This window comes from Paramormyrops kingsleyae, chromosome 5 (genome assembly GCF_048594095.1).
Source record: "Paramormyrops kingsleyae isolate MSU_618 chromosome 5, PKINGS_0.4, whole genome shotgun sequence".
Classification (NCBI taxonomy): domain Eukaryota; kingdom Metazoa; phylum Chordata; class Actinopteri; order Osteoglossiformes; family Mormyridae; genus Paramormyrops; species Paramormyrops kingsleyae.
The window spans coordinates 22,952,878-22,967,334 of record NC_132801.1 but is presented as its reverse complement, the minus strand read 5'-3'; the positions used below and the strand labels follow the sequence as shown (position 1 = coordinate 22,967,334).

Sequence of the window (14,457 nt, the reverse complement as noted above, 5' to 3'; positions counted from 1 at the left end):
ACAGAACCCATGGAGCACGTCCAGGGCAACAAGTGCAGCTCCTCAGACGGTGTGGTCAGGTGGCCACAAAAGCCCAACCGTGGCAGTAAACAGAGCGACGTGATGCAGCCCCCGTCCATTAATCCCAGGCCTGCTTCCTGCAGCAATCAAAAACCTGTAAACTGCACAAACATACCCAAAGTGCTGCTTTATCTCAAGCTGCCTTCGCCTCTGACCACAAACAAGCCCAAATCAGCCCAATTACTTACCGATTCCTAAACGTTTTAACCCAGTTCTGTGAAATTCCCCAGAGGTGGTTCCAGTGATTTGGGTTTTTTTTTTTTTTTTTGCTCTTTTTGGGTCTGGGTGGAGCTCAATAAATTAATTACAACCCTTGATGTACATGGGTTCCCGAGAAGCATTTAAAGTGGCTTCAGAGGACACTCAGGAGAGAAATAATGCACCGAGTGCAAATACTTACCTATAAAACACTGTTTCTTTGGTGACTTGAGTCTCATCTCCAGTGAGGTGCTTCAGCAGGCCCCGGGGCTTCCTGAGCTGATCAGGAGAGATGGCCAGGCTGACCTCTCCCACAGGACCAGAGAGCCATCCTGAAAAAGCACGTTTCTGTTGGGTGGCCTTTTAACTACAGCCATATTAATACCAGGGAAGCTCTTTCCAGGACATGCCTCCATTTAAAAACTGTACCATTCATGTTCTGTTATCAAGGGTGTAGATTTGGGTATGGATGGTAAGGACATGTCTCCACCAAGACTCTGGGAGTACCGTGTGTGTTTGGGTTCAGAGCTGATTCGATCCATACCGATGTTGAAACCAAACCTATACCCTTATCAATGTCTTAGCATGTTCAAGTTATCTAGACTTCAACTAGTGGTTGCTGGCAACGGGAAAAAAGAAACAAGGTAAGTGGCCAAAATTGTGGAGACACTTCCAATTTTTAGAGATTACAGAAGTCTATTCAACTGTTGTTCCAGTTACTTATTTAATCGTCCAATGTATGATATTTGAAACGATGTTTGATTGTTTATAATCATTACCGTCAAAATTTGTGTAATAATTTTTAAAGCATAATTCCAAAAATGCTTGGTGTTTCCACAATTTTGGCCACTGGTGTATAATACATAATATTCAGTGAATGAAATTTATTAATGATCCATCTTTCATAATCACTTGGTCAGGGGTGCAGAGAGCCATAAGCCGAACCCAAGGAGAAACGGAGACCCTGGAAGGGAAGAAGACATGCAAACTCAAACTGGAAATCAAACCCCGAACACAAGATATGCCAGGCCTCAGAGTTACTCACTGACCACCACGCCGCCTGCTTTTGGTGTTTTGATTAATATTTCAAGACCCTCCTGTACCTGACATGTCTGTCGCAGAGGTGACTTGAGCATGGCCTGCTGAACGTTATAAGAGAAGAAAAGAAACCCTCTCGTGATGACATCTGGAGAGTTAGTTTCACCGCCTGAGGCCTGGCGTAAATGATGCGTGACGTCCTGAAGCAGATCATACATGTACATGGCTGGGGTATCTCCAGTGAGATCTTTGTCTCTGGCCACACACACATGGAGACGAACAGGAGCTCCTGTCATCCGTGAGGAAACACTCGTGTGGTCGAGAACACTGAATGTCACTGGAACAAGCTGACACACAGGTAGTGAAGCATGGAGTGTGGACTATGTATCAAGCTGTGTTGATACTTGGTCACTGATGGGGCTGACTACAACAAACACGCATGCACAAGTAGATGAGCAGGATACTTGTGCGAGGGACACTAGTTGCACAAGGTGATGGAGCAGCCCCCTTGTTTGTGAGCATATGGCTGCAATTGGTGGGGGGGGGGGGTCAGTCTGCTTCACTGTAATTAGCAGACAACCTCTTCATGTTTCCTTAAATAGCTCAAGTTGCCTTGTTTAGACTAAAAATAAATGTCCAATTAAGGGGTGGTCATGGGGGCTGTCATTTTTGGAGCATGACCTCTGACCTTGGCCACAGCTCTCTGGGGTGTCCCCGATGGCTGCCACCCTAAAAATAGTGGTTGGCTCCATCCTCTGCAATAGCCCCAAAGGAAGCTGCCCCCCATTTAAGCAGGGGTCAGGGGGCACAGGGTCACAGTGCTACAAGCATGGGGCCACCTGCATCCAGCACCTCCGCCCCCCACCCCCCACAGCACCTGGAAAGATCCAATCAACACAGAAGAACTTTTATTGTCCTTTAATGATGTCTCGATCAGAACTTAATGAAGATTATTTTGCTGGGGACCTTATTGTCACATAAGGAGCAGTACATACAATTATCAGCTCAAAAATGTGATTTTCAACAACAAGATTAAACATCTGTTTTATATGGTAAAGTGTATTATAATCATTATGTAAATTCTACATAAAATAACCAAGAAAAGAAAAATAAATCTCCATTGACCCTGAACTAGATAAGTGGTTGGAAGATGGATGGATGGATGGATGGATGGATGAATTGATGGATGGATGGATGGATGGATGAAAACCAATACATTTATGGCCAAATTTACTATTGTATGCAAAAAAAAAATAGGCACAGGTGTAAGATTGACAGATTTGAGATTCTCCCTTCAAAAACAGCAAGTTTAAGTTAGTCACAGTTTCTAGACAATGTGACTCTATGCTAAAGTTACTATTTGACTAATAGATTTAAGACTAGAATTCTGGGCCCTTGTTTTCATTTGCTCACAAAATTACTCTCTTGTTTAAAAGGAATTTAGAACCAGATTCAGCTTGAATCCATTCCAGGGAGCTGGCTAATCGTCCAGTGCAGATGTTCAGTCTCAAACAAGCCCAAGAACAACAAGGAGACCCTTTCACACCTGGCAACTCTCAAGACAAAACTTGGCATCCACTATGGAACCTGCAAGGGCTGCCCTGGCCTGACCTCTCACCCCTGATGATGTCAGTATAGTTCTCAGCCAATCAGAGAGCTGGGATCTGCCCTTGACTTTGCTGGACTCAGACACAAAGACAAATGATTCTATCAGATTAAATGTTTTTTAATGGCATGCAGGGAAAGTAACTCTGGACCTTGCTGGAAACCATATGTGGATTTCTCTGATAATCATTCCAAATGAGTCTAATTTGTAACCAGTCTGTGAATGGAACTGTTCAGCTCCAGCAGACGTCCACGTGGAAGCACTGTTGTTTGTTGCACCAAACACTCCACATTACAAAGCATGGCCATATCAATACATTTCTCTGGGTTCATCCACCTCTTCTGCCTTCCTGGGATAACAAACTGTGTTCAGATGAAGTGCGACAAAGACACAGTACAAACATTACTAAGCCATAAAGGAAATGTAAACAGCTGTACAAGGAAGTTTACCTGCAGATTACAAAATGTTGGATTCCAACTGTTAAATGCTGTTGAATTTAACACTAAATGCATGAATTAATGATGAATGAATGAATGAATGAATGGGTGCCTTCCCTCTGTTTCAAAGATGGACAAGTCTATCTGTTATAATAAAAAGTGTCTTAAGCAGCAGATAGAAAAGTCATGATAGAATTGTTGCAGGTTGAACTGGATGAGGGGTCTTCCTGAGTGAGCTATGTTCCCATAATTTTCCACGTGAACGTATAACAGTACAAAATAATTTCTTATGAAATTATGAAAGATATAGAACCTGGCTTATTATCCATCCATTCATCCATCCTTCCATCCATCCATCCACCCACTCACCCACTCACAATATTAAATAACTTGTTAATTAATAAGTTGGAGTTTCTGCATTAGTTTTGGGAAGGACGGGGTTTAAATTATGGGACATAATTAAATTATGGGCATACAAACATATGCAGGATATGCAGACTGAGGCAATGAAGGATTTTTATTTTGATGACTATTAGCAATTCAGGTCATGCAAATTATTTTGCTGGTGTTCTGATGTATTTTAAGCCTCTTTACTTATTGATATAATGCATTGTTGTTCCCTTTCCTGTTAATGGATTGATGAATATTGAATCTGCTGTGGGGTTGCAGATATCATCTCTAACAAAAACTGGCATAGCTACAGAACTCAGCACCCCATCATGTAATATACTGCTATGTGCTACAATATACCCATACCAGGTTTCACACACACACACACACACGCACACGCACACACACACACACACACACACACACACACACACAGTATGTGGATTGTGTTTATATTACATTGTGGGCAAAGGCGTAACTTTGGCTGGAACATTGGGGGGGGGGGGGGGGGTTGAGGTCTCCACCCATTACGGGGGAAACATGATTATTGGAGGGGGGGGGTTGTATTAGCTGGTTTTGATTTATTGGGGGGGGCTACCCCCCCGTAATTTACACCCATGATTGTGGGGACCAAATGTCTCCCAAAATGTGATCAAAATCTGTTATTTCATTTTTCAGGTTCCCACAAAGATCTGTGAATGCAATAAAAAAACTAAAAATGCCAAAAGTCTCGTATTTCATTTGGTTACTTAAGGTTAAGTTGAGGGCTGGGTGGGGGGTAAGGTCGCCACGCTGGGCGTTTCCCCTTAGAAATGAATGGAGAGTCCCCACAAAGACAGCGTACTTCTTATACACACACAAAACCATAGGAGACCGTTTGATATGGGGGGAGGGGGCGCGACTTAATTTAAGTGCAAAGATCTTTTTATTGAGCAGGAAGAATGAAGCCAAATTAAATAATGGGGGTTGGGGACACATGCGAATTCCCCCCCCCCCCCCCGGTTCCTACACCCCTGTATATCTGTTACATGCTTGAGTTATGTACTATTTGCTAAAACTATACAATTTTATTTCAAGCAATTAATTTTCAAACTAATCTTCTCCAATTGATTTATATATTGTCTTACACATTGATACATCTGAAGGCATTTTAGCAGTGTGTGTGTGTCCCTGTTACTGTGTTTATACATGTAGTAATATAACCATTACAGAGGCCTGTTATTAATCACTGCAAAATGGGCTGAGTATATTATATACAGACCTACAACTTTTTTATGGGGAGGACACAGTTGTTATTATGTTGTTAAAGGAACTCTTCTTCTTTTTCTACCAGGGATCCATGTGTGTGATGTTGCGTTGCAGCCCATGTACAGTTAAGGGCCAGCAGGCCTGACTGCTTGTTTCTAGATGTTACCTGGAAAATTGCTCACTAACGGTATATCTCTTGCAATGCTAGGACGGTGCGCTGAGAAATAGATGGACTGTTTCCAGAACAGCTCTTATCCTCAGATATACTCATCGCCTTTTGTGTTGATGAGACTTTAAAGATGATTGACTGCATCTTCTCTTGCTCTCGCACATCACTGATGCTCACACGTCTTATCTGAACCCCAAATGGGCGGGCCGCTCCTTGGCCAGTATCTCGTGTCACAGTACTCCACCCTCTGTTATTTTCTTCAAGTCATTTTTGGTGACTCAAGGTGCTCAGTCACCCCAGAGGGACAGTCACGTCCCTCCAGAATTTGTACCACAACCTCAATGTCAACCCTGACTCATGTGCAGTGTGAGAACATTCCTCAGCTGCACTTCTAGCTGAACTTAATAACTCTCACCATCCTTCATACAGCAGCTCTGCGACTTGCTGCCGTTTATAGGACAGTACTTATTAATGTTTTATTAATCAGTCAATAAAGGTATTCCAGTAGCTCACGACACCCCTTGGGGACACTAAGACAGCATTTTACATTAAATTATAAATATAGCTGAGAAACTGAAAAAGGGAAATTGAAACAGAAATCGTGCTAAAATTGTTTTAATAAAAGGATCATATTTATGAAAAAGATCATCCTGAGTGGCTTACAGTTGGGCAAACCATAAATCAGCCAGTTTCACGAAAATGTTCGAATTACACGCAAAGAATCATGTGCAGCTCAATTAAAAAACCTCTAGATTACAGGAGATAATACACAGACGGCAAATCTTAAATTGCCAAAACAGGGAGCCTTTATTTTAACTTCCGACATTATTTACCGGGAACACATGCACACCTTGCTTCCATTTTCACTACTAGCATGGCACCCACAACACTATAAAAGGATATTTGTACTTTGATCTAAAAAGCATGCATTATCTGTAAATCATTCACTGGTAATCCAACATACGAACAGAAAGGTGGCAGGCATTGACGGCAAACTCACTCTCAGATATAAACACCCGACAGAGTCACTTGAACCCATCACCGTGCAAGAAGCACCAGGGGGTCTCAATGAATCTTTAAAGTGCAGACAAGGTCAAGCGCTGTTCTTACAGCATACTGTGGCACTGCAGAAGGGCCAGGCACTGTTTGATGGCCTTTAATTAAAAAGTGGAGGGCAGGGGGGGGGGCTAGGTGGGGTCTTTTCTTACCTGGTCCCGCCAACCTCCTGCTGTGATCACCCAGCCCTGTCTCCATTATCGGGGGGCATCAGCGTCCCAGCCAAGGGCTGACCTCGTCACTCAACCGCACCCCTTGCTCACGGACAAGAGCCATGCCTCTCCGGGGCAACTGGAGCCTCATCCTGCTTATTAAACGTTTGTTCATCCCGACAGGCTCCAATTGTGGGTAATTGTCTCTTTCAGGGCTTGGACCTGTGTGATCTCCCATCCACTGAGTCTTTGTTCCAAGGGGGTTTTTTTTCTCTTCTGCTACAGTTTAATTAACAAAAACAAAGAGGAGAAAAAAAAAATCAAACCGCACTTTGATCTGATGTGCCCAGTTTAAAGCACTGCAGTCTTTAACTTAGCAGGCTGTCTTTAGTAATACTACAAAGCCTGTACTGTCAAGCGTCATTCTAGTTTTGTCAAACACCAACACCTAGAGTGGCATCTTTGCACCTTGTTTTATGCTTTTATGCATTATTACTGATGCATTTGCCACATCTTGAGCTAGTATGAGCTATACTTTAACCACAATTTAACCACAGGATTCCCTACATATTGTTTTTATGTATTTTCGAATTGCAGTGATACTAAGAGTGATAGAATAGTTACAGTTACATGTACAGGTCAGTTGAAACAGATCTCAGATCGATGCTATATGCTCTACTGCCTGTTTCCCAGTCTCTACGGTTAAATGGAAAGGAATTAAAATCTGAAACCTTTGTACAGTAGCTGGTGAAACATTTCAGGGAACAAAAGGTCAATTGTTTCACTGCAGGTATGGTGCTGGATATCCCTGGACAGCAATGAGAGCTCTCTAAGAGGTTAAAGGGTTAGATCTAATCGCCTGCCTGTTCTGTTGCAAATTAATGTTTATATCACCTCTGCTCCCCAGAAGAAATGTAAGAGAATCGGGGGGGGGGGGGGGGGCGCATATCGAGCCTCTTCTCTGAAAACACTGTAACCAAATGCTTAGGTGGAGCTTTTCATAGGGGGTTTGAGGGGTGGCAGCGCTGGGAAACCAGGAGGATGATGATGTCGTCACACGGAGGTCTTCTCCTTGTTGGGGGGGGGGGGGGGGATTTACAGGTTTAATGGGGATTTAATAAGAAGGTGCTTAAGTAACTGTAGGAGACGGTGAAAGCAATAAAAATAATGCTACAATAATTTCTGTGTCTCCTACTTAATCTGTATTTTAATGCGTAACCAGCTGCTCAGGGCCTGAACGCCTGCCCTGTTGTGCGCCTCTCTTCAGCTACAGTAGCAATATAAAATGACCACAGCCTCTGTTGTCATTGGCAGGATGAGGGGCTTCTGGGTAACAAACCAACTACGCTTGTCGACCCCTTTGTCAGGTTCCCGTGTGGCTCCAGTGCAGTCGAGCGATGGAGCGGATGCTGAGGTCGAGGGGTCTGCATTGCTCACTTTGAGATTACTCCCAGTTGTCGGTTCCCCAAGTGGGTGTGTGGGGAGCAAGGACAGGGACACCCCACAAATATCCCCCTGCGGCTGCTGCAGTTACAGACACAGTCATCTGCCCCCCCCCCCCAAACACCTGCAGTTTCTCCCTGGCTTTGACCTTGTTCCCCCATGCTCCCTGGAGCCCCCAGGAGCTCTCCTGCCCGGGTGGGAGTCAGCGATAACCTCCTGCGCAGTGCCACGAACACTGCCACGCATTCTCACACACGCGCACACCTGCACCACTGCATTATGTGGGAAAGGCCGGCCACGCCATTTACATCCAATCTGTTTGACATCATCCGCATGTCGAGGGTGCCCTCCCCGCACTTCCTCCCCGCAAAAGGAGCCGCAGCTGGCCACATAATAAACTCCTAATGGTGCCGACTTAACCGTCCAGCTGCATCGCAATAGGAGCGCCATGTGTGAAATTAGCATGCTACATGCTCTTTCATTATTTGATCAGGCCCGGCACTTACGACTCCAGTTAATCACAGGGGCTGCTCTGAGCGGGAGAGAGAGCCAGGATGGGGTGGAGCACACATACAGGCTGGGGTACTGCCCCCCACCCCGTACCCCAGCTGTATTTCTGTTCCTCCCACCTCTTCTACCCAATTTCCCTGCCATGATGTCACTTATTAAAATGGCTCAAATCAGTGACATACCCCTGGACCCAGTATACGTCTTTTACTAGTAAACTTAACATTTTGTTTAAACATCTGATACACGAACAGCATTTAAAGTAAAAGATTCAGAATGTTTTTTCAGGGGATTGTGCTAAACATTTTTCGGCAGATCTTTCTGCATTTTGGAAGAGATTTCTAAAGGGCATTGTTAAAGATCAACAATTAAGACGCCTTTATTCCCTTATGTACTATGAAATCAGACAGCGAAATGACACACAAATGGAGTCTGACACATGAAACATGCCAAATGAATTTCAATAATTTTATCTTCTAGCCTTCATATGTACGGAATTTTCTGTAGCATTTTCCATAAGCCCTGTTCTTGCCGTTTTCTGATCTCTTTAAAATCCCTACATGAAAATATCCTCAGATTTGGCTTCCTACTACTTCCTCAGTGACAGCAGCAGTTTCCAAGAACATAGAATATGGATTGATAAAGGTGAATGGATTAGCTGTCTATGATGTGATGTAGTGTACCCCTTGGGGTGAACTAGCACCCCCTGCCCCACCGCCAGCCCAGAAATCCCCCCCACCTCTGCCTCTGTCTCCACAAACAGCCCTGTCCTGGGTCATGTGGTGACAATGTGTGCACTGGTGGAAGTCTGCACAAAAAGGAAGTGGGTCGATGCCTGGAGGAGCCAGTCCCAGGAAGCAATGTTTATCCTGTCCGCTGCCTTTGATCTCTTACAGTTAATAACTTCCTGCACACTGTACGTGAACTATGGCACTGTGGCAGGGTGGCGAAGGGGATCCGGGAGGCCAGTCTAGGCGGGTTCGAGCTCCTCCAACTTAATAGATGTCGGGAGGTGATAAGATAAGTAAACAGCGTGGTGCGGTCACTGGAAGAGCACATCTCCGTGGAACACACATGGCGAACCACGGATTGCGTGTCACTCTGAGCAGCGACACTGGGGAATAGAGACAGACAGTGGTAAAGATCATTGTACAAGCTTCTGCAAGTGAATTACAAGTAAATTCCTCTGCAAAATCATAACTGAAGTAATAGTCTTGTAGAATTCACCTTTTGCCTACATAAGGCAACCCACCCCCCAGGCACCGTCACCCACAGCCCCCTGGCTCTGTGGCCTTTTGTGTTGGGGGGGGGGGGGACCCGGGTAGCAGCATGTCAGGGTCATGTGATGTCATTCCCTGAATTTGTCCTGCGCAGGTACATTTACTGTTTATGCCTGAAATGGCAGAGTAACTCCCAATAACATAATAAGCTACAGGTTCTTCCTCTGTGACAGTCTCAGGGACTCTGTGGGTCCCTGCACAGCGATCACTTACATTTACTTATTTGCCAGATGCTCTTATGCAAAGCAATGTATGTATGTATGCATGTATGTACAGTACTGTGCAAAAGTCTTATGCAGTCAAGGAAAATGTTTAAAGCTATTTATCTGGCTAGTAAGTGTGTATTTGCTCAAGAAAAAAACAATGTAACATTATAATACAGTGGTACCTCGGAACTCGAACTTAATCCGTCCAGAACTTCGGATCGAATCCTAATACAGTTCGAGATCTGATCGAATTTTCCCCATAACAAATAATGGAAAACCAATTAATTGGTTCCCGGCCCCAAAAAATTACACCTAAATACAGTATGTGTGTGTGTGTGTGTACAATTGACCCTCCTACATCACAGGGGTTAGAGGTGCAGGGCCCCTGCGATCTGGAAAACCTGCGTAAAATTTTCTGGGCCCCTTGGCAAGCAAAGCAAGCATGCGAGTGGAGTGAAGCGAAAAGATACAAGAAACGTGAGATACAAAGATCACTGAGAGATCACTGCCTGACATCACATGAGATGTTGCCGCGCTTGGCGTCCTCCAGACCAGTACTGTACATATATTTTACGCATTTATGAGTTACTAACCTTCTTGTGTGTCATCTGCTGGCCTTCACGTGTCATCTGCGGCTTTTGCAAAACTCCCAAAAAATTCCCATTTCATTTCTCATGCTGACCCAGTGATATATTAAAACTGCAACTGGGAAAGTTGCCATGCAGAAATGTCGTCTGCAGGTATGTCTGTATGTATGCATTCATACATGCATGTACAGGTATGTATGCATGCATTTACACATGCATGTACAGTACTGTGCAAAAGTCTAAGGAGAAAATGATGCCTAAATGATCTTCATCCTGGTATAAAACTATGATATTGTACTTGTCAAAGTGTCCCATTAATTGCAGCAACCTGGGGAGTAGTTAAAGATGAATGGATGGGGGGGGGGGGGGCTGAGTCTTTACTAGGGGGGCTGATGGCAAACTATTCATGACTTAAGCCAATAAATACACGTTTATTTGGGGGGGGCCAAAGCCCAGCTAAAATAGAGCTAATGAAGCCCCTGGCAGCCACCATCTGTAAGGCCATGTATTTTCTGACTTGACCACTACCTCACCTCATATGGCTAATCAATACCTCGCGGACTTTTTAAAACAAACTCAATTAAATAATTAAATGATCCGCTGGTGAAATTGAACAAAATCATGGAACGGCTGAGGTGCCTCAGAGGAGAGGTCTGGGAACTGAAGCGCTGTTCATCTAGCCATCCAACTAGATATCAGTGACTTTTTGGAGAACAGAAGAATTTCTTGTTAGTTTGTATTATGTTACTCTTCATTTGCATATGTTATAATGTCAAATTGTTTTTTTCCCCTGAGCAAATATACACTTACAACCCAGGTAAATAGCTTGAGACATTTTCTGACTGCCTCAGGCTTTTGCACAGTACTGCATGTATGTGTGTATACATGTATGTAATTATTTATATACGCATGTATTGAGGTAGATAGTACATAAGTCATGGAGCTAATTTAGGTACATTGCTGCTAGGCTGACCTTGCAATGATAGACCAGAACTAAATTCAAGATTGTTTCTAAATAAATGCCGCACCAACACTGCTCACGCCTCACACCATTAATGGTATTCATACAAATATCACCCAAGAGAGAATTCTGTTAGAGACCGAGCCCAAGTGCAGCACACAAAACCAAGGAGCATCCAGCAAGGTCTGGCAAGCCGCTTGACAACGGAAGGAGATTATGGGAGATTATGAAAGGCAATGAGATTCCGCTGGAGGATACCGTTCCATTGTCATCGCTCCGTTTTTCTTGCATCATTATCGCGGGCTACTAACTGCTCAGAAAAATGCGATGGCGTGTTCGCTGAAAGAGAATATGTCCTCTCACGCAGCTCATGTAGAAACCTAGCTAAATGTAGTAATTATATACTGCTACAGTAAACGGAAAAGACAGGTTAAAAATGGTTTAGACAGGGAAGACAATATGTATATTTAACAAATCTATCACGATAAATAAATATATAAAAAGAATTAGATATCATAAAATCATCATATAATTCATTATTTAGAATGTGCCAACTTGAAGAATGATTATAACACACAAGACCACAACAGAAGATTGAGACTTGTGTATATGCATAAGACACAAGGCGATAACATTAAAATAGCTCACAACTGCCTTTGCACAAGTGCTTAGTCTCTTTGAGTTCCATCTGGGTCCAAGTACCGGGGGCCTGAGCGCTACCTGCCCGATCGAGTCCTGTAAAGGCGCCCATGTTCATCCGAGGTACAGCGTCAGACGCAGGTAGAGATCAGCTTCTTCGCCGTTGGTTTTTTTTGTTGCCTAACTGGTGATGACCCCAGTCAGTCCATGTGATTTGTCCATGAATCAAAAATCTTGAGGGGAATATTAAATATTTATGTTAGTGCCTATTTAAGGAGGGAAGTTTCAGCCCATAGAGTAGACACTAGTCGGGCATTCGTATAAATCACAATAACGAAATTGTGTCGGTAGTTGCTAACTTTCTAGCAAGTCCTTTGTTTCATCTAATATGCAATTTTCCAGCACCTTTCTTTCCTTTTTGTAGTTTTCAGAGTTTAATACAGGAGCTGTCTGGCCAAAATTACAAATACCACCAACTGTAATACTTAAGAACACACGCGACGATTTGTGTTCAAACGACACTAGCCTGTAATGCGGAATCGGGAAATAAATTCCGACCTTCTTTTCTGACATGACTGACACCTGCTGGCTAAGAACCAAAACCACAGCGGAGACTGAAGTAGGTTGGGGGGGGGCGGCATCTTTTTTCCCTTGGTATTGAAATAATACACAAATATTGAAAACAATATACAAATAAACAAACAAATAATTTGAAAAGCAATTTATATAGACAGACCTTTAAATTAACTCTTCTTCATGGTGTCACAATTTCTTAAACTACCAAATCTAGTTAAAATAAATCATTCATGCGCTACTTCTGTTAATTACAATTTAATATTATCGTAAATAATACAATACCACATAATATATAATTTACAAATAAATGTATAGATTTAAAATAAAAAAACATACAATATTAAAGTCAAAGGTTTTTGCATCCTTACTGCAGATGATGGCAGAGGTTTATGTAAAATCAGATACATCACTTTTAAATTGTAACCCTTTGTAATGCTTTTAATGTCTGGGAAGTTTAAAATGTCTGTCCCTGCTTTTCAGGGATTGTTCGGAGGTGAAAATAACTAACACGTGTCACACTGAAACCCAAAGATGGCAGCCCATCCCCCCAGAGCCCTCCTTCTAACTGTGCGTGATTCTATGCCTTGACACCTGTCAGCAGAAACACGCTGTTGACAGGGGTGAGTCAGCACATTAATGGCCTCTATGTGGAAACATCATGTGACGCTGACTCACGCCGCAGGCACAAGGAGACCGGCCTCTGATTGGAGGCCGCTGGGCCCCAGATTCTGAACACCTCAAACCCCCACTGTGAGTTTGGTGTTGGCAGTGGGGGGGGGTGAACAGTCATAAAATGTTTTGAGGAGGCTGCAGTCAGACCAGAGTTCCCGGTCCCTCTGCTGTGTGGTAGCTGTAGACATAACCTACATCAGTGGGCCTTTTGTTAATTGCCTGTAGCTTGTTTTTTTTTTGTAGCCGCTGGGCCAACATGCATAACTTGCATGCAAACACTGAGGCACACAGGGGAAATCAAAACACAAATCAAACAGATACTTTAAGGCTTTCACTCAGAACCCTTGCGGCAACTAGGTTGTTTCTGTATGTTTGTTTATCGTACCTTATCAGACCTGAAACTGCGGATTTCCGTCTCATGCTTCACATGAAGGATATTTCATAAGTGTCTAACTGACTGCTTTTCAGATCTTCAGACCATTTCTCCTTCTGTCCTTCTGCCCGTGATTTGTAACCCCCCCGCGCCCCCCCCCCCCCCCTTATGATGTAACGTTCTGTATATGCCCAGCATGGCATATTTCTCTATCTGCTTTCCACACATATGCACACTGCATCTTTTCGTTGTAGCTGAAAGGATTCCACGATTGCACAACTCTAAGCTTATTCTTCCCTTAAAGAAACGAGTATGACACAGTCAGACAGTGCTGCGCATCAGTTAACTACAGTTAGTAGCTGGTGAGTTGCTAATATAGTAAGCTGTAATTTGTACAGGATCATTTCTGCTCTAACTAGCCACCAAAGTCCATATTTCTGTGGCCAGTGGCCAGTTTTTTCCCTGCCTTTTCGTAGGAATGGCTCCGGGCACAGACTGTTTCTTTGTGGTCACCACCCCCTGTGTATGGTGGCACTTGCTGGTCACCGACCTCAGCTATAGGCTGGGTGCCACCCTGCGCAAGCAAGTCGGCGTCTCTTGTCCTTGGCACAACCAGAGGGAGCGACTGTTCTGAGGTCAGCTGAGCAGCAACTTCCAAGCACTATGATCAATCAAAACTGCCAAGTCAATAAATAAGCAAGTGGCATTAGAACAGAAATCTTGCACCCTTTCCTACAGAGGAAAGCCACGCGCAATAATTGCTACTATTTCTTCTTTCCTATTCAATGCACAGTACTTTTACTATATCAAAGATTATGTACAGAGTGCAGTGTATATATGATGGCTCTATATGTATTTT

General features: G+C 43.6%; 1 long non-coding RNA gene across 1 annotated transcript; it reads right to left on the bottom strand.

The window, feature by feature from the left end:
* Positions 1 to 466: 466 nt before the first annotated feature.
* LOC140590991 (uncharacterized) lies at positions 467 to 12,481 on the bottom strand. Its single transcript, XR_011991873.1, has 3 exons — positions 11,987 to 12,481; positions 6,355 to 6,633; positions 467 to 590 (listed from the first exon to the last, which is right to left on the bottom strand). It is a non-coding gene; the product is annotated as an uncharacterized lncRNA (long non-coding RNA).
* Positions 12,482 to 14,457: the final 1,976 nt, after the last annotated feature.